This window comes from Pseudophryne corroboree (assembly GCF_028390025.1).
Source record: "Pseudophryne corroboree isolate aPseCor3 chromosome 7 unlocalized genomic scaffold, aPseCor3.hap2 SUPER_7_unloc_4, whole genome shotgun sequence".
Classification (NCBI taxonomy): Eukaryota; Metazoa; Chordata; class Amphibia; order Anura; family Myobatrachidae; genus Pseudophryne; species Pseudophryne corroboree.
This window is the reverse complement of record NW_026967613.1, coordinates 159,178-180,754: the sequence shown is the minus strand read 5'-3', so window position 1 is coordinate 180,754 and position 21,577 is coordinate 159,178. Positions and strand designations below refer to the sequence as shown.

The following is a 21,577-nucleotide window of genomic DNA, read 5'->3' as shown; positions in this document are numbered from 1 at the left end:
GGCGTGTATGTATGGATATTAGGTGTGGGTACATCAGTGTATGTCCAGGTGTTAGCGCATGTATGTATAGATGCAGGATAATAATCGCACAGCGTGCCCCCCGCCAACCACAAACCTCCCCCACCCCCCTGTATGACATAAACACCGCTAATTCCACTTACACACAATAATTTCAGTTTGCGACCAGGAGCCGGCAATGTATGTGCACCCAAATGAAGCCACTGTACATGCCCTGCAGGCTGCTATGTACTGCACAGGTGCAACAAATTTAAATGCCCTATCTTTAAAATGGGGCATATTTTACTAAATTAAAAAAACCTGTAACTTTCTGTAAAACCTTAACCTTAAAGTTTTTCTAGGAAACATTCTAGATGAATGCTTATTAGCCTTTGTCAGTATGTACTTTATGCAAAGTGTCTCTGTGGCGCAATCGGTTAGTGTGTCTGGCTACTAACCAAAAGGTTGGTGGTTCAATCCCACCCAGGGACATAATTGACCTTGTGATCAGGTTTTGGTGATAGTTAAGTAGACAAGTCAAAATTTCAAACCCCCTCTTATGGTGTAGGGTACCTGGCCTTCTCTGATGTAATCAGAGTTAGATTTGATTTAGTGATTTTATAAAAAACAGCTAGGAAGCACAATTTAGCAATGGGTTGCAGAGAAAAAAATATGCTGGTAGAAAAATCCAATTGAGTGATTAAACAGCTCTTCATTTTCTGCCTTTATTTTTATGCTAACAAATTTGTTCTCTAAAAAGTGTCCACAAAGCCAAGTCTCTGATTAACACCTTTGTAGGGATGGTTTTTTACCTATAACTAAATTAAACTTGCTTCATTGGAAAGGCAGCAAGATGCATCCTCATTTCAATGTCTACTGAAATAATACAGGTTGACACCAGGAAACATTAACGCCACTGCATCCTTGCTGCTTTCTCATGTAGAAGTCTGTTTAATGTGAAAACAAGGTGACATCTAATTAGCACACAGGTAAGGAATTAAGAAAATCTTTATTTAAGGGTGAAGATGTTTCTCACAAAATCGTTGCCCCAATGCATCATTGAAATTCAAGCTGGAAAGATGATTTTAATATATCACAATGTACATTTTGTATTGCTCTTCTGGTGACAATGTAGTTTGTTTTTGTCAATTACCCTTTTAATAATAGGGTAAAGAAAATTAAGTGGATTTTTTAAAGAAAACTATACTGTCAATATACTATTAAAACAAATTAAAATGGTAAAAGTTATTGTACTTTAAGTAAAAATAAAAGAGCAAAAATATCAATCCCAGTTTTGATTACTTAAATTAACAAAAAAAAATGCATATAGCAAAGGATAGTTTCAATCTGCCTACCTCTGGGTTATAGGCCCAGCATGCTTCCATTGCAGTACTCTGCTGCACATGTAAGTGCAAGAGATCCTGAAGCACTCACTCATCATGGGAAAGTACCAATGTGTTTCTTCGTTGGTTGATGGAAGAAACATCTTACAAAAACTCTCCAGATTATTGACTTTTTAAAGTTTTTCTAGGAAACGTTCTAGATGTATGCTTATTAGCCTTTGTCAGTATGTACTTTTTGCAAAGTGTCTCTGTGGCGCAATCGGTTAGTGTGTCCGACTACTAACCAAAAGGTTGGTGGTTCAATCCCACCCAGGGACGTAATTGACCTTGTTATCAGATTTTGGTGATCTTTAAGTAGACAAGTCAAAATTTCAAACCCCCTGTTATGGTGTAGGGTACCTGGCCTTCTCTGATGTAATCAGAGTTAGATTTGATTCATTGATTTTATAAAAACAGCTAGGAAGCACAATTTAGCAGTGGGTTGCAGAGAAAAAGAAATATGCTGGCAAAAAAAATCCAATTGAGTGATTAAACAGCTCTTCATTTTCTGGCTTTATTTTTATGCTAACAAATTTGTTCTCTGAAAAGTGTCCACAAAGCCAAGTCTCTGATTAACACCTTTGTAGGGATGGTTTTTCACCTATTACTAAATTAAACTTGCTTCATTGGAAAGGCAGCAAGATGCATCCGCATTTCAATGTCTACTGAAATAATACAGGTTGACACCAGGAAACATTAACGCCACTGCATCCTTGCTGCTTTCTCATGTGGAAGTCTGTTTAATGTGAAAACAAGGTGATATCTAATTAGCACACAGGTAAGGAATTAAGAAAATCTTTATTTAAGGGTGAAAATGTTTCTCACAAAATCGTTGCCCCAATGCATCATTGAAATTCAAGCTGGAAAGATGATTTTAATATATCACTTGTACATTTTGTATTGCTCTTCTGGTGACAATGTAGTTTGTTTTTGTCAATTACCATTTTAATAATAGGGTAAAGAAAATTAATGGATTTTTAAAAGAAAACAATACTTTCAATATGCTATTAAAACAAATTAAAATGGTAAAAGTTATTGTACTTTAATGAAAAATAAAAGAGCAAAAATATCAATCCCAGTTTTGGATTACTTTAATTAACAAAAAAAATGCATATAGCAGAGGATAGTTTTAATCTGCCTACCTCTGGGTTATGGGCCCAGCATGCTTCCATTGCAGTACTCTGCTGCACATGTAAGTGCAAGAGATCCTGAAGCACTCACTCATCATGGGAAAGTTCCAATATGTTTCTTCGTTGGTGGATGGAAGAAACATCTTACAAAAACTCTCCAGATTATTGACTTTTTAAAGTTTTTCTAGGAAACGTTTTAGATGAATGCTTATTAGCCTTTGTCAGTATGTACTTTTGCAAAGTGTCTCTGTGGCGCAATCAGTTAGTGTGTACGGCTATAAACCAAAAGGTTGGTGGTTCAATCCCACCCAGGGACGTAATTGACCTTGTTATCAGATTTTGGTGATCTTTAAGTAGACAAGTCAAAATTTCAAATCCCCTCTTATGGTGTAGGGTACCTGGCCTTCTCTGATGTAATCAGAGTTAGATTTGATTCAGTGATTTTATAAAAAACAGCTAGGAAGCACAATTTAGCAATGGGTTGCAGAGAAAAAAATATGCTGGTAGAAAAATCCAATTGAGTGATTAAACAGCTCTTCATTTTCTGCCTTTATTTTTATGCTAACAAATTTGTTCTCTAAAAAGTGTCCACAAAGCCAAGTCTCTGATTAACACCTTTGTAGGGATGGTTTTTCACCTATAACTAAATTAAACTTGCTTCATTGGAAAGGCAGCAAGATGAATCCTCATTTCAATGTCTACTGAAATAATACAGGTTGACACCAGGAAACATTAACGCCACTGCATCCTTGCTGCTTTCTCATGTAGAAGTCTGTTTAATGTGAAAACAAGGTGACATCTAATTAGCACACAGGTAAGGAATTAAGAAAATCTTTATTTAAGGGTGAAGATGTTTCTCACAAAATCGTTGGCCCCAATGCATCATTGAAATTCAAGCTGGAAAGATGATTTTAATATATCACTTGTACATTTTGTATTGCTCTTCTGGTGACAATGTAGTTTGTTTTTGTCAATTACCCTTTTAATAATAGGGTAAAGAAAATTAAGTGGATTTTTTAAAGAAAACTATACTGTCAATATACTATTAAAACAAATTAAAATGGTAAAAGTTATTGTACTTTAAGTAAAAATAAAAGAGCAAAAATATCAATCCCAGTTTTGATTACTTAAATTAACAAAAAAAAACGCATATAGCAAAGGATAGTTTCAATCTGCCAACCTCTGGGTTATGGGCCTTGCATGCTTCCATTGCAGTACTCTGCTGCACATGTAAGTGCAAGAGATCCTGAAGCACTCACTCATCATGGGAAAGTACCAATGTGTTTCTTCGTTGGTTGATGGAAGAAACATCTTACAAAAACTCTCCAGATTATTGATTTTTTAAAGTTTTTCTAGGAAACGTTCTAGATGTATGCTTATTAGCCTTTGTCAGTATGAACTTTTTGCAAAGTGTCTCTGTGGCGCAATCGGTTAGTGTGTCCGACTACTAACCAAAAGGTTGGTGGTTCAATCCCACCCAGGGATGTAATTGACCTTGTTATCAGATTTTGGTGATCTTTAAGTAGACAAGTCAAAATTTCAAACCCCCTGTTATGGTGTAGGGTACCTGGCCTTCTCTGATGTAATCAGAGTTAGATTTGATTCATTGATTTTATAAAAACAGCTAGGAAGCACAATTTAGCAGTGGGTTGCAGAGAAAAAGAAATATGCTGGCAAAAAAAATCCAATTGAGTGATTAAACAGCTCTTCATTTTCTGCCTTTATTTTTATGCTAACAAATTTGTTCTCTGAAAAGTGTCCACAAAGCCAAGTCTCTGATTAACACATTTGTAGGCATGGTTTTTCACCTATTACTAAATTAAACTTGCTTCATTGGAAAGGCAGCAAGATGCATCCTCATTTCAATGTCTACTGAAATAATACAGGTTGACACCAGGAAACATTAACGCCACTGCATCCTTGCTGCTTTCTCATGTAGAAGTCTGTTTAATGTGAAAACAAGGTGATATCTAATTAGCACACAAGTAAGGAATTAAGAAAATCTATATTTAAGGGTGAAGATGTTTCTCACAAAATCGTTGCCCCAATGCATCATTGAAATTCAAGCTGGAAAGATGATTTTAATATATCACTTGTACATTTTGTATTGCTCTTCTGGTGACAATGTAGTTTGTTTTTGTCAATTACCCTTTTAATAATAGGGTAAAGAAAATTAAGTGGATTTTTTAAAGAAAACTATACTGTCAATATACTATTAAAACAAATTAAAATGGTAAAAGTTATTGTACTTTAAGTAAAAATAAAAGAGCAAAAATATCAATCCCAGTTTTGATTACTTTAATTAACAAAAAAAAATGCATATAGCAAAGGATAGTTTCAATCTGCCTACCTCTGGGTTATGGGCCCAGCATGCTTCCATTGCAGTACTCTGCTGCACATGTAAGTGCAATAGATCCTGAAGCACTCACTCATCATGGGAAAGTACCAATGTGTTTCTTCGTTGGTTGATGGAAGAAACATCTTACAAAAACTCTCCAGCTTATTGACTTTTTAAAGTTTTTCTAGGAAACGTTTTAGATGAATGCTTATTAGCCTTTGTCAGTATGGACTTTTGCAAAGTGTCTCTGTGGCGCAATCAGTTAGTGTGTATGGCTATTAACCAAAAGGTTGGTGGTTCAATCCCACCCAGGGACGTAATTGACCTTGTTATCAGATTTTGGTGATCTTTAAGTAGACAAGTCAAAATTTCAAACCCCCTCTTATGGTGTAGGGTACCTGGCCTTCTCTGATGTAATCAGAGTTAGATTTGATTCAGTGATTTTATAAAAACAGCTAGGAAGCACATTTAGCAGTGGGTTGCAGAGAAAAAGAAATATGCTGGCAAAAAAATCCAATTGAGTGATTAAACAGCTCTTCATTTTCTGGCTTTATTTTTATGCTAACAAATTTGTTCTCTGAAAAGTGTCCACAAAGCCAAGTCTCTGATGAACACCTTTGTAAGGATGGTTTTTCACCTATTACTAAATTAAACTTGCTTCATTGGAAAGGCAGCAAGATGCATCCTCATTTCAATGTCTACTGAAATAATACAGGTTGACACCAGGAAACATTAACGCCAATGCATCCTTGCTGCTTTCTCATGTGGAAGTCTGTTTAATGTGAAAACAAGGTGATATCTAATTAGCACACAGGTAAGGAATTAAGAAAATCTTTATTTAAGGGTGAAGATGTTTCTCACAAAATCGTTGCCCCAATGCATCATTGAAATTCAAGCTGGAAAGATGATTTTAATATATCACTTGTACATTTTGTATTGCTCTTCTGGTGACAATGTAGTTTGTTTTTGTCAATTACCATTTTAATAATAGGGTAAAGAAAATTAAGTGGATTTTTGAAAGAAAACAATACTGTCAATATACTATTAAAACAAATTAAAATGGTAAAAGTCATTGTACTTTAAGTAAACATAAAATAGCTAACATATCAATCCCAGTTTTGGATTACTTTAACAAAAAAAATGCATATAGCAGAGGATAGTTTCAATCTGCCTACCTCTGGGTAATGGGCCCAGCATGCTTCCATTGCAGTACTCTGCTGCACATGTAAGTGCAAGAGATCCTGAAGCACTCACTCATCATGGGAAAGTACCAATGTGTTTCTTCGTTGGTTGATTTAAGAAAATTCTTACAAAAACTCTCCAGATTATTGACTTTTTAAAGTTTTTCTAGGAAACGTTCTAGATGAATGCTTATTAGCCTTTGTCAGTATGTACTTTTTGCAAAGTGTCTCTGTGGCTCAATCGGTTAGTGTGTCTGGCTACTAACCAAAAGGTTTGTGGTTCAATCCCACCCAGGGACATAATTGACCTTGTGATCAGGTTTTGGTGATATTTAAGTAGACAAGTCAAAATTTCAAACCCCCTCTTATGGTGTAGGGTACCTGGCCTTCTCTGATGTAATCAGAGTTAGATTTGATTCAGTGATTTTATAAAAAACAGCTAGGAAGCACAATTTAGCAATGGGTTGCAGAGAAAAAAATATGCTGGTAGAAAAATCCAATTGAGTGATTAAACAGCTCTTCATTTTCTGCCTTAATTTTTATGCTAACAAATTTGTTCTCTAAAAAGTGTCCACAAAGCCAAGTCTCTGATTAACACCTTTGTAGGGATGGTTTTTCACCTATTACTAAATTAAACTTGCTCCATTGGAAAGGCAGCAAGATGCATCCTCATTTCAATGTCTACTGAAATAATACAGGTTGACACCAGGAAACATTAACGCCACTGCATCCTTGCTGCTTTCTCATGTAGAAGTCTGTTTAATGTGAAAACAAGGTGACATCTAATTAGCACACAGGTAAGGAATTAAGAAAATCTTTATTTAAGGGTGAAGATGTTTCTCACAAAATCGTTGCCCCAATGCATCATTGAAATTCAAGCTGGAAAGATGATTTTAATATATCACTTGTACATTTTGTATTGCTCTTCTGGTGACAATGTAGTTTGTTTTTGTCAATTACCCTTTTAATAATAGGGTAAAGAAAATTAAGTGGATTTTTTAAAGAAAACTATACTGTCAATATACTATTAAAACAAATTAAAATGGTAAAAGTTATTGTACTTTAAGTAAAAATAAAAGAGCAAAAATATCAATCCCAGTTTTGATTACTTAAATTAACAAAAAAAAATGCATATAGCAAAGGATAGTTTCAATCTGCCTACCTCTGGGTTATGGGCCCAGCATGCTTCCATTGCAGTACTCTGCTGCACATGTAAGTGCAAGAGATCCTGAAGCACTCACTCATCATGGGAAAGTACCAATGTGTTTCTTCGTTGGTTGATGGAAGAAACATCTTACAAAAACTCTCCAGATTATTGACTTTTTAAAGTTTTTCTAGGAAACGTTCTAGATGTATGCTTATTAGCCTTTGTCAGTATGTACTTTTTGCAAAGTGTCTCTGTGGCGCAATCGGTTAGTGTGTCTGACTACTAACCAAAAGGTTGGTGGTTCAATCCCACCCAGGGACGTAATTGACCTTGTTTTCAGATTTTGGTGATCTTTAAGTAGACAAGTCAAAATTTCAAACCCCCTCTTATGGTGTAGTGTACCTGGCCTTCTCTGATGTAATCAGAGTTAGATTTGATTCATTGATTTTATAAAAACAGCTAGGAAGCACAATTTAGCAGTGGGTTGCAGAGAAAAAGAAATATGCTGGCAAAAAAAATCCAATTGAGTGATTAAACAGCTCTTCATTTTCTGGCTTTATTTTTATGCTAACAAATTTGTTCTCTGAAAAGTGTCCACAAAGCCAAGTCTCTGATTAACACCTTTGTAGGGATTTTTTTTCACCTATTACTAAATTAAACTTGCTTCATTGGAAAGGCAGCAAGATGCATCCTCATTTCAATGTCTACTGAAATAATACAGGTTGACACCAGGAAACATTAACGCCACTGCATCCTTGCTGCTTTCTCATGTGGAAGTCTGTTTAATGTGAAAACAAGGTGATATCTAATTAGCACACAGGTAAGGAATTAAGAAAATCTTTATTTAAGGGTGAAGATGTTTCTCACAAAATCGTTGCCCCAATGCATCATTGAAATTCAAGCTGGAAAGATGATTTTAATATATCACTTGTACATTTTGTATTGCTCTTCTGGTGACAATGCAGTTTGTTTTTGTCAATTACCCTTTTAATAATAGGGTAAAGAAAATTAAGTGGATTTTTTAAAGAAAACTATACTGTCAATATACTATTAAAACAAATTAAAATGGTAAAAGTTATTGTACTTTAAGTAAAAATAAAAGAGCAAAAATATCAATCCCAGTTTTGATTACTTTAATTAACAAAAAAAATGCATATAGCAGAGGATAGTTTCAATCTGCCTACCTCTGAGTAATGGGCCCAGCATGCTTCCATTGCAGTACTCTGCTGCACATGTAAGTGCAAGAGATCCTGAAGCACTCACTCATCATGGGAAAGTACCAATGTGTTTCTTCATTGGTTGATGGAAGAAACATCTTACAAAAACTCTCCAGATTATTGACTTTTTAAAGTTTTTCTAGGAAACGTTCTAGATGTATGCTTATTAGCCTTTGTCAGTAAGTACTTTTTGCAAAGTGTTTCTGTGGCGCAATCGGTTAGTGTGTCCGGCTACTAACCAAAAGGTTGGTGGTTCAATCCCAACCAGGGACGTAATTGACCTTGTTATCAGATTTTGGTGATCTTTAAGTAGACAAGTCAAAATTTCAAACCCCCTGTTCTGGTGTAGGGTACCTGGCCTTCTCTGATGTAATCAGAGTTAGATTTGATTCAGTGATTTTATAAAAACAGCTAGGAAGCACAATTTAGCAGTGGGTTGCAGAGAAAAAGAAATATGCTGGCAAAAAAAATCTAATTGAGTGATTCAACAGCTCTTAATTTTCTGGCTTTATTTTTATGCTAACAAATTTGTTCTCTGAAAAGTGTCCACAAAGCCAAGTCTCTGATTAACACCTTTGTAAGGATGGTTTTTAACCTATTACTAAATTAAACTTGCTTCATTGGAAAGGCAGCAAGATGCATCCTCATTTCAATGTCTACTGAAATAATACAGGTTGACACCAGGAAACATTAACGCCACTGCATCCTTGCTGCTTTCTCATGTGGAAGTCATTTTAATGTGAAAACAAGGTGATATCTAATTAGCACACAGGTAAGGAATTAAGAAAATCTTTATTTAAGGGTAAAAATGTTTCTCACAAAATCGTTGCCCCAATGCATCATTGAAATTCAAGCTGGAAAGATGATTTTAATATATCACTTGTACATTTTGTATTGCTCTTCTGGTGACAATGTAGTTTGTTTTTGTCAATTACCATTTTAATAATAGGGTAAAGAAAATTAAGCTGATTTTTGAAAGAAAACAATACTGTCAATATACTATTAAAACAAATTAAAATGGTAAAAGTTATTGTACTTTAAGTAAAAATAAAAGAGCCAACATATCAATCCTAGTTTTGGATTACTTTAATTAACAAAAAAAAATGCATATAGCAGAGGATAGTTTTAATCTGCCTACCTCTGGGTTATGGGCCCAGCATGCTTCCATTGCTGTACTCTGCTGCACATGTAAGTGCAATAGATCCTGAAGCACTCACTCATCATGGGAAAGTACCAATGTGTTTCTTCGTTGGTGGATGGAAGAAACATCTTACAAAAACTCTCCAGATTATTGACTTTTTAAAGTTTTTCTAGGAAACGTTTTAGATGAATGCTTATTAGCCTTTGTCAGTATGTACTTTTGCAAAGTGTCTCTGTGGCGCAATCAGTTAGTGTGTACGGCTATAAACCAAAAGGTTGGTGGTTCAATCCCACCCAGGGACGTAATTGAACTTGTTATCAGATTTTGGTGATCTTTAAGTAGACAAGTCAAAATTTCAAACCCCCTCTTATGGTGTAGGGTACCTGGCCTTCTCTGATGTAATCAGAGTTAGATTTGATTCATTGATTTTATAAAAACAGCTAGGAAGCACAATTTAGCAGTGGGTTGCAGAGAAAAAGAAATATGCTGGCAAAAAAATCAAATTGAGTGATTAAACAGCTCTTCATTTTCTTGCTTTATTTTTATGCTAACAAATTTGTTCTCTGAAAAGTGTCCACAAAGCCAAGTCTCTGATTAACACCTTTGTAGGGATGGTTTTTCACCTATTACTAAATTAAATTTGCTTCATTGGAAAGGCAGCAAGATGCATCCTCATTTCAATGTCTACTGAAATAATACGGGTTGACACCAGGAAACATTAACGCCACTGCATCCTTGCTGCTTTCTCATGTGAAAGTCTGTTTAATGTGAAAACAAGGTGATATCTAATTAGCACACAGGTAAGGAATTAAGAAAATCTTTATTTAAGGGTGAAGATGTTTCTCACAAAATCGTTGCCCCAATGCATCATTGAAATTCAAGCTGGAAAGATGATTTTAATATATCACTTGTACATTTTGTATTGCTCTTCTGGTGACAATGTAGTTTGTTTTTGTCAATTACCATTTTAATAATAGGGTAAAGAAAATTTAGTGGATTTTTGAAAGAAAACAATACTGTCAATATACTATTAAAACAAATAAAAATGGTAAAAGTCATTGTACTTTAAGTAAACATAAAATAGCTAACATATCAATCCCAGTTTTGGATTACTTTAACAAAAAAAATGCATATAGCAGAGGATAGTTTCAATCTGCCTACCTCTGGGTAATGGGCCCAGCATGCTTCCATTGCAGTACTCTGCTGCACATGTAAGTGCAAGAGATCCTGAAGCACTCACTCATCATGGGAAAGTACCAATGTGTTTCTTCGTTGGTTGATTTAAGAAAATTCTTACAAAAACTCTCCAGATTATTGACTTTTTAAAGTTTTTCTAGGAAACGTTCTAGATGAATGCTTATTAGCCTTTGTCAGTATGTACTTTTTGCAAAGTGTCTCTGTGGCGCAATCGGTTAGTGTGTATGGCTACTAACCAAAAGGTTGGTGGTTCAATCCCACCCAGGGACATAATTGACCTTGTGATCAGGTTTTGGTGATATTTAAGTAGACAAGTCAAAATTTCAAACCCCCTCTTATGGTGTAGGGTACCTGGCCTTCTCTGATGTAATCAGAGTTAGATTTGATTCAGTGATTTTATAAAAAACAGCTAGGAAGCACAATTTAGCAATGGGTTGCAGAGAAAAAAATATGCTGGTAGAAAAATCCAATTGAGTGATTAAACAGCTCTTCATTTTCTGCCTTTATTTTTATGCTAACAAATTTGTTCTCTAAAAAGTGTCCACAAAGCCAAGTCTCTGATTAACACCTTTGTAGGGATGGTTTTTCACCTATAACTAAATTAAACTTGCTCCATTGGAAAGGCAGCAAGATGCATCCTCATTTCAATGTCTACTGAAATAATACAGGTTGACACCAGGAAACATTAACGCCACTGCATCCTTGCTGCTTTCTCATGTAGAAGTCTGTTTAATGTGAAAACAAGGTGACATCTAATTAGCACACAGGTAAGGAATTAAGAAAATCTTTATTTAAGGGTGAAGATGTTTCTCACAAAATCGTTGCCCCAATGCATCATTGAAATTCAAGCTGGAAAGATGATTTTAATATATCACTTGTACATTTTGTATTGCTCTTCTGGTGACAATGTAGTTTGTTTTTGTCAATTACCCTTTTAATAATAGGGTAAAGAAAATTAAGTGGATTTTTTAAAGAAAACTATACTGTCAATATACTATTAAAACAAATTAAAATGTTAAAAGTTATTGTACTTTAAGTAAAAATAAAAGAGCAAAAATATCAATCCCAGTTTTGATTACTTTAATTAACAAAAAAAATGCATATAGCAGAGGATAATTTCAATCTGCCTACCTCTGGGTAATGGGCCCAGCATGCTTCCATTACTCTGCTGCACATGTAAGTGCAAGAGATCCTGAAGCACTCACTCATCATGGGAAAGTACCAATGTGTTTCTTCATTGGTTGATGGAAGAAACATCTTACAAAAACTCTCCAGATTATTGACTTTTTAAAGTTTTTCTAGGAAACGTTCTAGATGTATGCTTATTAGCCTTTGTCAGTATGGACTTTTTGCAAAGTGTTTCTGTGGCGCAATCGGTTAGTGTGTCCGGCTACTAACCAAAAGGTTGGTGGTTCAATCCCAACCAGGGACGTAATTGACCTTGTTATCAGATTTTGGTGATCTTTAAGTAGACAAGTCAAAATTTCAAACCCCCTGTTCTGGTGTAGGGTACCTGGCCTTCTCTGATGTAATCAGAGTTAGATTTGATTCAGTGATTTTATAAAAACAGCTAGGAAGCACAATTTAGCAGTGGGTTGATAGTGGGTGACTGAAGCATGTATGAGTGGGAGATAGTGGGTGACTGAGGCCGGGGTGACTGGGAGATAGTCAGTGACTAAGGCAGGGGTGATAGGGATATAGTGGATGACTGTGGCAGGGGTGACAGGGACAGTAGGAGACTGAGGCAGGGGTGACAGGGATAGTGGGTGACTGAGGCAGGGGTGATATGGAGATAGTGGTTGACTGAGGCAGGGGTGACAGAGATAGTGGGTGACTAAAGCAGGGGTGACTGGTATAGTGGGTGACTGAGGCAGGGGTCGCAGGTATAGTGGTTAACTGAGGCAGCGGTGACTGGGAGATAGTGGGTAACTGGGGCAGGGGTGACAGGGAAAGTGTGTGACTCAGGCAGGGGTGATAGGGAGATAGTGGGCAGCAGATCACTGCCTTGCTGACAGCAGCACATCCCTGCTTCACTGACAGCAGCACATCCCTGCCTCATTGACAGCAGCACATACCTGCCTCACTTATAGCAGCAGATCCCTGCCTTACTGACAGCAGCAGATCACTGCCTCACTGACAGCAGCAGATCACTGCCTCACTGACAGCAGCAGATCCCTGCCTCACTGACAGCAGCAGATCCCTGCCTCACTGGCAGCAGCAGATCCCTGCCTCACTGGCAGCAGCAGATCCCTGCCTCACTGGCAGCAGCAGATCCCTGCCTCTCTGGCAGCAGCAGATCCCTGCCTCACTGGCAGCAGCAGATCCCTGCCTCACTGGCAGCAGCAGATCCCTGCCTCACTGGCAGCAGCAGATCCCTGCCTTACTGACAGCTGTATATAGGGCCTAATTCAGATCTGATCTCTGCTGTGCATATTCACACAACAGGAGATCAGGTCTGAAGTGTGTGTGTGTGCTGGTGCCGCAGTGCACCGGCACATGCCAGAGATGCGATCAGCATCTCTGCCCAGTGAGCGCCTCTGCCAACACATACTTATCTTGCATATGAGATCTCTTGATCATAAAGATAGTTCTCACAGGGTGAGGTTCATCCATTACATTTTAAAGTAGGAAGGTACAAATTACATATTCAAATTACATATATGTGCTGGATTCAAATGTTTTCCTCCCTTCCTTTCTCAATTGTGCCCATCAGCAGCTATTCTAATGTTGCTGCCAATGGGTGTGACACATTCATTTCTTCTGTGGGGTACACTGGACTCCACAAGGATTCACATTGGGGTGTAGAGTAGGATCTTGATCTGAGGCACCAACAGGCTCAAAGCTTTTGACTGTTCCCAAGATGCTCAGCGCCCCCTGCTCTATAACCTCGCTTCCATGAACAGGGAGCTCAGTTTGTAGTTGGTGCCTTCAGTAGTAGGCCACTTAACAGGGGGCTGCCTCAGGCAGCCTATTCTTAGCTATTAATTTTGACAAGAAAAGAAGAACTTTTTTTATAAGAATCTACAAGGGCTGCAGCAGGCTAGGTCTAATAGACATCTTTACTGCAGCTCCATCACTCCCAGCGGCGCAGTATACTCCCGTGCCCTGGTTGCTGGGTCACTGCAGCGGAGGCTCCGGTTTCTTCCTAAGGTCAGTCACACACACACCGCCCTCCGGGATCACGAGGCCGCTGATGAAAGGGAGGTAAGGGGCTTCTGTGCCCACACTATACCGAGATCCAGCGTGGCTGTAGGGGGCGGGCCGTGTGCGCACTGGCGTGGACACTGATTACTGGGCAGCTGCTCCACTAGCGACCAGGGACAGTTAAGGAGCACAGCTCTTGGGGTTTTTCTCCTATATTAACCCCATTTTGTACTACCTGCAGTGCATTGTGATAGGTAATAGAGCCTGATTCAGGTTGGATTGTAATCGCAATAAGCAATCCAACTGCAAAAATTGCTAAGAGCATACGCATGCGCCTGCATTTTCTGTGGCACCCCGCAGATAATGCGATCACCTCTGACTGTCAATCGGTGCGGGGGGGGGTCAGCAACAATCCATTTCAAAGTCGGAGATGGAGCGGTGCAGGGGCAGGGCTACAAAAATGGGGTCGGCAACGGAGAAACAGGAGGCGTGGTCAGAGCGGCTGCATGACATCACATGCAGCCACTGCGATCACAAAAATGGTGGCGGCTTCCTGCGCACACGTACAGTCTGCACCAACAGGAGGCTAACCCATTTTTTATGATCACGCTGAACTGCACTGAGACTGCAATTTCAGCGTGGTCAAGAAGGGAGGCGGCATGCTGGGTGGCCATGCCCTGTGATGGGTGGCCCCAGCATGCGAACCAAAGGATTGCAAATTCTGTTACTTAGCAGAATTTGCTATCCTTACTGAATTAAACATTGATGAACCCATCATTTCAGCGACAGGGTCTGCCACACGACTGACTGAAATGACTGGTTGGTTTGTGCCCCCACCAAAAAAGAATCAATCAATCAATCTCTCCTTGCACAAACTGGCTCTACAGAGGCAAGATGTCCACCTCATCATCCTCCGATTCCTCACCCCTTTCACTGTGTACATCCCCCTCCTCACAGATTATTAATTCGTCCCCACTGGAATCCACCATCTCAGATCCCTGTGTACTTTCTGGAGGCAATTGCTGGTGAATGTCTCCACGGAGGAATTGATTATAATTCATTTTGATGATCATCATCTTCTCCACATTTTCTGGAAGTAACCTCGTACGCCGATTGCTGACAAGGTGAGCGGCTGCACTAAACACTCTTTTGGAGTACACACTGGAGGGAGGGCAACTTAGGTAGAATAAAGCCAGTTTGTGCAAGGGCCTCCAAATTGCCTCTTTTTCCTGCCAGTATACATACTGACGTGCCTACCTGGATGCAGTCACTCATATAATTCTCCACCATTCTTTCAAAGGTGACAGAATCATATGCAGTGACAGTAGACGACATATCAGTAATCGTTGCCAGGTCCTTCAGTCCGGACCAGATGCCAGCACTCACTCCAGACTGCCCTGCATCACCGCCAGCGGGTGGGCTCGGAATTCTTAGCCTTTTCCTCGCACCCCCACTTGCGGGAGAATGTGAAGGAGGAGCTGTTGACGGGTCACGTTCCGCTTGACTTGACAATTTTCTCACCAGCAGGTCTTTGAACCTCTGCAGACTTGTGTCTGCCGGAAAGAGAGATACAATGTAGGTTTTAAATCTAGGATCGAGCACGGTGGCCAAAATGTAGTGCTCTGATTTCAACAGATTGAATCCTGGTTAAGTGAATTAAGGGCTCCATCCACAAGTCCCACATGCCTAGTGGAATCGCTCTGTTTTAGCTCCTCCTTCAATGTCTCCAGCTTCTTCTGCAAAAGCCTGATGAGGGGAATGACCTGACTCAGGCTGGCAGTGTCTGAACTGACTTCACGTGTGGCAAGTTCAAAGGGTTGCAGAACCTTGCACAACGTTGAAATCATTCTCCACTGTGCTTGAGTCAGGTGCATTCCCCCTCCTTTGCCTATTTAGTGGGCAGATGTATAGGCTTGAATGGCCTTTTGCTGCTCCTCCATCCTCTGAAGCATATAGAGGGTTGAATTCCACCTCGTTACCACCTCTTGCTTCAGATGATGGCAGGACAGGTTCAGGAATGTTTGGTGGTGCTCCAGTCTTTGACATGCGGTGGCTGAAGGCAGAAAGTGGCCCGCAATTCTTCGGGCCACCGACAGCATCTCTTGCACGCCCCTGTCATTTTTTAAATAATTCTGCACCACCAAATTAAATGTATGTGCAAAACATGGGACGTGCTGGAATTTACCCAGATGTAATGCACGCACAATATTGGTGGCGTTGTCCGATGTCACAAATCCCCAGGAGAGTCCAATTGGGGTAAGCCATTCTGCGATGATGTTCCTCAGTTTCCGTAAGAGGTTGTCAGCTGTGTGCCTCTTATGGAAAGCGGTGATACAAAGCGTAGCCTGCCTAGGAACGAGTTGGCAATTGCGAGATGCTGCTACTGGTGCCGCCGCTGCTGTTCTTGCTGCGGGGGGCAATACATCTACCCAGTGGGCTGTCACAGTCATATAGTCCTGAGTCTGCCCTGCTCCACTTAACCACAGACAAGTGGACATTGGGTACAACTGCATTTTTTAGGACACTGGTGACTCTTTTTCTGAGGTCTGTGTACATTTTCGGTATCGCCTGCCTAGAGAAATGGAACCTAGAGGGTATTTGGTACCGGGGACACAGTACCTCAATCAAGTCTCTAGTTGCCTGTAAATTAACGATGGATACCGGAACCACGTTTCTCACCACCCAGGCTGACAAGACCTGAGTTATCCGCTTTGCAGCAGGATGACTGCTGTGATATTTCATCTTCCTCGCAAAGGACTGTTGGACAGTCAATTGCTTACTGGAAGTAGTACAAGTGGTCTTCCGACTTCCCCTCTGGGATGACGATTGACTCCAAGCAGCAACAACAGCAGCGCCAGCAGCAGTAGGCGTTACACTCAAGGATGCATCGGAGGAATCCCAGGCAGGAGAGGACTCGTCAGACTTGCCAGTGACATGGCCTGCAGGACTATTGGCTCTCCTGTCTAAGGAGGAAATTGACACTGAGGGAGTTGGTGGTGTGGTTTGCAGGAGCTTGGTTACAAGAGGAAGGGATTTAGTGATCAGTGGACTGCTTCCGCTGTCATCCAAAGTTTTTGAACTTGTCACTGACTTATGATGAATGCGCTGCAGGTGTCGTATAAGGGAGGATGTTCCGAGGTGGTTAACGTCCTTATCCCTACTTATTACAGCTTGACAAAGGCAACACACGGCTTGACACCTGTTGTCCGCATTTGTGTACAGGATGCATACCTTCATGTCCCCATTTATCCACCTCATCAGGCGTACCTCAGATTTGCGGTACAGGACTGTCATTGCCAATTTCAGACGTTGCTGTTTGGTCTCTCCATGGCCCTGAGAATTTTCACCAAGGTAATGGCGGAAATGATGGTGCTCCTGTGCAAGCAAGGTGTCACAATTATCCCGTACTTGGGCGATCTCATAAAAGCGAGATCAAGAGAGCAGTTGCTGAACAGCGTATCACTTTCACTGAAAGTGTTACAGCAACACGGCTGGATTCTCAATATCCCGAAGTCGCAGTTGATTCCTACTACTCGTCTGTCTTTCTTGGGCATGATTCTGGACACGGACCAGAAGAGGGTTTATCTTCTGATAGATAAGGCCCAGGAACTCATGACTCTTGTCAGGAACCTATTGAAACCAAAACTTGTGTCAGTGCATCACTGCACTCGAGTCCTGGGAAAGATGGTGGCATCATACGAGGCCATTCCATTCGGCAGGTTCCATGCGAGGACTTTCCAATGGGACCTACTGGACAAGTGGTCCGGGTCACATTTACAGATGCATTGGTTGATCACCCTGTCCCCCAGGGTCAGGGTATCACTCCTGTGGTGGCTGCAGAGTGCTCACCTTCTCGAGGGACGCAGATTCAGCATTCAGGGCTGGATCCTGGTGACCACAGACGCAAGCCTCCAAGGTTGGGGAGCAGTCTCACAGGGAAGAAATTTCCAAGGTCTTTGGTCAAGTCAAGAGACTTGTCTTCACATCAACATATACAATGCCCTACGTCAAGCGGAGACCTTACTTTGCGACCAACCGGTTCTGATCCAGTCAGACGTCACCGCAGTGGCTCATGTAAACCGCCAAGGCGGCACAAGGAGCAGAGTGGCGATGGCACAAGCCACCAGAATTCTTCGCTGGGTGGAGAATCACGCAAGCGCACTGTCAGCAGTGTTCATTCCGGGAGTGGACAACTAGGAAGCAGACTTCCTCAGCAGACACGACCTACATCCGGGAGAGTGGGGACTTCATCAGGAAGTCTTTGCACAGATTACAAGTCGGTGGGAACTGCCACAGATAGACATGATGCCGTCCCGGCTCAACAAAAAGCTACAGAGGTATTGCGCAAGGTCAAGAGACCCTCAGGCAGTAGCTGTAGACGCCCTAGTGACACCGTGGGTGTTCCGGTCGGTCTATGTATTTCCTCCTCTTCCTCTCATACCCAAGGTGTTGAGGATAATAAGACAAAGAAAAGTGAGAACAATCCTCATTGTTCCAGATTGGCTACGGAGGACCTGGTATCCGGATCTGCAGGAAATGCTCACAGAAGATCTGTGGCCTCTCCCTCTAAGACAGGACCTGTTGCATCAGGGGCCCTGTCTGTTCCAAGACTTACCGCGGCTGCGTTTGACGGCATGGCGGTTGAATGCCGGATCCTAGCATTCCGGTTGAGGTCATCCCTACGCTGATAAAGGCTAGGAAGGATGTAACGTTAAAACATTACACCGTATATGGCGAAATTATGTTTCTTGGTGTGAGGCCAGGAATGCTCCTACGGAAGAATTCCATCTGGGCCGTTTCCTTCACTTCCTACAAACTGGAGTGAATTTGGGCCTACAATTAGGCTCTATTAAGGTCCAGATTTCGGCCTTATCCATTTTCTTTCAAAAAGAATTGGCTTCTCCTCCAGAAGTTCAGACTTTTGTAAAAGGAGTGCTGCATATTCAGCCTCCTTTTGTGCCTCCGGTGGCACCTTGGGACCTTAACGTGGTGTTAAGTTTTCTAAAATCACACTGGTTTGAACCACTTAAAACAGTGGAGTTAAATTATCTCACGTGGAAGGTGGTATGTTATTAACCTTGGCTTCGGCTAGGCGAGTGTCGGAATTAGCGGCTTTGTCACATAAAAGCCCATATTTGGTATTCCATGTGGATAGAGCGGAATTGCGGACCCGTCCTCAATTCCTACCAAAAGTGGTCTCATCTTTTCATATGAACCAACCTATTGTGGTGCCTGTGGCTACGCGTGACTTGGAGGATTCCGAGTTACTTGATGTGGTCAGGGCTTTGAAAATTTACGTGGCCAGGACGGCTAGAGTCAGGAAAACTGAAGCGCTGTTTGTCCTGTATGCAACCAACAAGATTGGTGCCCCTGCTTCAAAGCAGGCTATTGCTCGCCGGATTTGTAACACGATTCAGCAAGCGCATTCTATGGCTGGATTGCAGTTACTGAAATCGGTCAAGGCCCATTCCACGAGGAAAGTGGGCTCTTCTTGGGCGGCTGCCCGAGGGGTCTCAGCACTACAGCTGTGTCAAGCTGCTACTTGGTCGGGTTCAAACACCTTTGCAAAATACTATAAGTTTGATACCCTGGCTGAGGAGGAACTCATGTTTGCTCAATCGGTGCTGCAGAGTCATCCGCACTCTCCCGCCCGTTTTGGAGCATTGGTATAATCCCCATGGTCCTTACGGAGTCCCCAGCATCCTCTAGGACGTTAGAGAAAATAAGATTTTAAACCTACCGGTAAATCTTTTCTCGTAGTCCGTAGAGGATGCTGGGCGCCCGTCCCAAGTGCGGACTACTTCTGCAATACTTGTATATAGTTATTGCTTCAATAAGGGTTATGTTATAGTTGCATCGGTCCTGCACTGATGCTATGTTGTTTTTTCATACTGATAACTGGGTAGTTTATCACAAGTTATACGGTGTGATTGGTGTGGCTGGTATGAATCTTGCCCTGGATTAACAAAATCCTTTCCTCATACTGTCCGTCTCCTCTGGGCACAGTTTCTCTAACTGTGGCATAGAGGGAGGAGCCAGTGCACACCCAGAACTAAAGTCTTTCTTAAAGTGCCCATGTCTCCTGTGGAGCCCGTCTATCCCCATGGTCCTTACGGAGTCCCCAGCATCCTCTACGGACTACGAGAAAAAGATTTACCGGTAGGTTTAAAATCTTATTTTCTACTGTATTCTTTTCTATCCTAGTTTATTACGACCCACTCTCATCCAAGGAGTTTGATATTCTACTACCTGCATGCAATTTAAATTGCTTAAATTGTTTATATGGTTGATTTGTCCTTCACAATCCATAATCTGCAACTTGGATGGTTTTGTGTCATTGAAAAATAAGATTTTACTTACCGATAAATCTATTTCTCGTAGTCCGTAGTGGATGCTGGGACTCCGTCAGGACCATGGGGAATAGCGGCTCCGCAGGAGACAGGGCACAAAATTTAAAAGTTTGACCACTAGGTGGTGTGTACTGGCTCCTCCCCCTATGACCCTCCTCCAAGCCTCAGTTAGGATACTGTGCCCGGACGAGCGTACACAATAAGGAAGGATTTTGAATCCCGGGTAAGACTCATACCAGCCACACCAATCACACCGTACAACTTGTGATCTGAACCCAGTTAACAGTATGACAAACGTAGGAGCCTCTGAACAGACGGCTCACAACAATAACAACCCGATTTTTTTGTAACAATAACTATGTACAAGTATTGCAGACAATCCGCACTTGGGATGGGCGCCAGCATCCACTACGGACTACGAGAAATAGATTTATCGGTAAGTAAAATCTTATTTTCTCTGACGTCCTAGTGGATGCTGGGACTCCGTCAGGACCATGGGGATTATACCAAAGCTCCCAAACGGGCGGGAGAGTGCGGATGACTCTGCAGCACCGAATGAGAGAACTCCAGGTCCTCCTTAGCCAGGGTATCAAATTTGTAGAATTTTACAAACGTGTTCTCCCCTGACCACGTAGCTGCTCGGCAGAGTTGTAATGCCGAGACCCCTCGGGCAGCCGCCCAAGATGAGCCCACCTTCCTTGTGGAATGGGCCTTGACAGATTTAGGCTGTGGCAGGCCTGCCACAGAATGTGCAAGTTGAATTGTGCTACAAATCCAACGAGCAATCGTCTGCTTAGAAGCAGGAGCACCCAGCTTGTTGGGTGCATACAGTATAAACAGCGAGTCAGATTTTCTGACTCCAGCCGTCCTTGAAATATATATTTTCAATGCTCTGACAACGTCCAGCAACTTGGAATCCTCCAAATCGCTAGTAGCCGCAGGCACCACAATAGGCTGGTTCAGGTGAAACGCTGAAACCACCTTAGGCAGAAAGTGAGGACGCGTCCGCAGTTCTGCCCTGTCCGAATGGAAAATCAGATATGGGCTTTTATACGATAAAGCCGCCAATTCTGACACTCTCCTGGCTGAAGCCAGGGCCAGTAGCATGGTTACTTTCCATGTAAGATATTTCAAATCCACCGATTTGAGTGGCTCAAACCAATGGGATCTGAGAAAATCCAAAACTACATTAAGATCCCACGGTGCCACTGGGGGCACAACCGGGGGCTGTATATGTAGTACTCCTTTTACAAAAGTCTGGACTTCAGGAACTGAAGCCAATTCTTTCTGGAAGAAAATCGACAGGGCCGAAATTTGAACCTTAATGGACCCTAATTTGAGGCCCATAGACAA

At 41.2% G+C, this 21,577-nt stretch overlaps 2 non-coding genes across 2 annotated transcripts; both read left to right on the top strand.

Annotated features, from left to right (window-relative positions):
* The first annotated feature begins 415 nt into the window (after nt 1–415).
* TRNAS-ACU (transfer RNA serine (anticodon ACU)) lies at nt 416–489 on the top strand. The gene has a single exon. It is a non-coding gene; the product is annotated as a tRNA-Ser (tRNA).
* A 10,437-nt stretch (nt 490–10,926) lies between these two features.
* TRNAS-ACU (transfer RNA serine (anticodon ACU)) lies at nt 10,927–11,000 on the top strand. The gene has a single exon. It is a non-coding gene; the product is annotated as a tRNA-Ser (tRNA).
* Nucleotides 11,001–21,577: the final 10,577 nt, after the last annotated feature.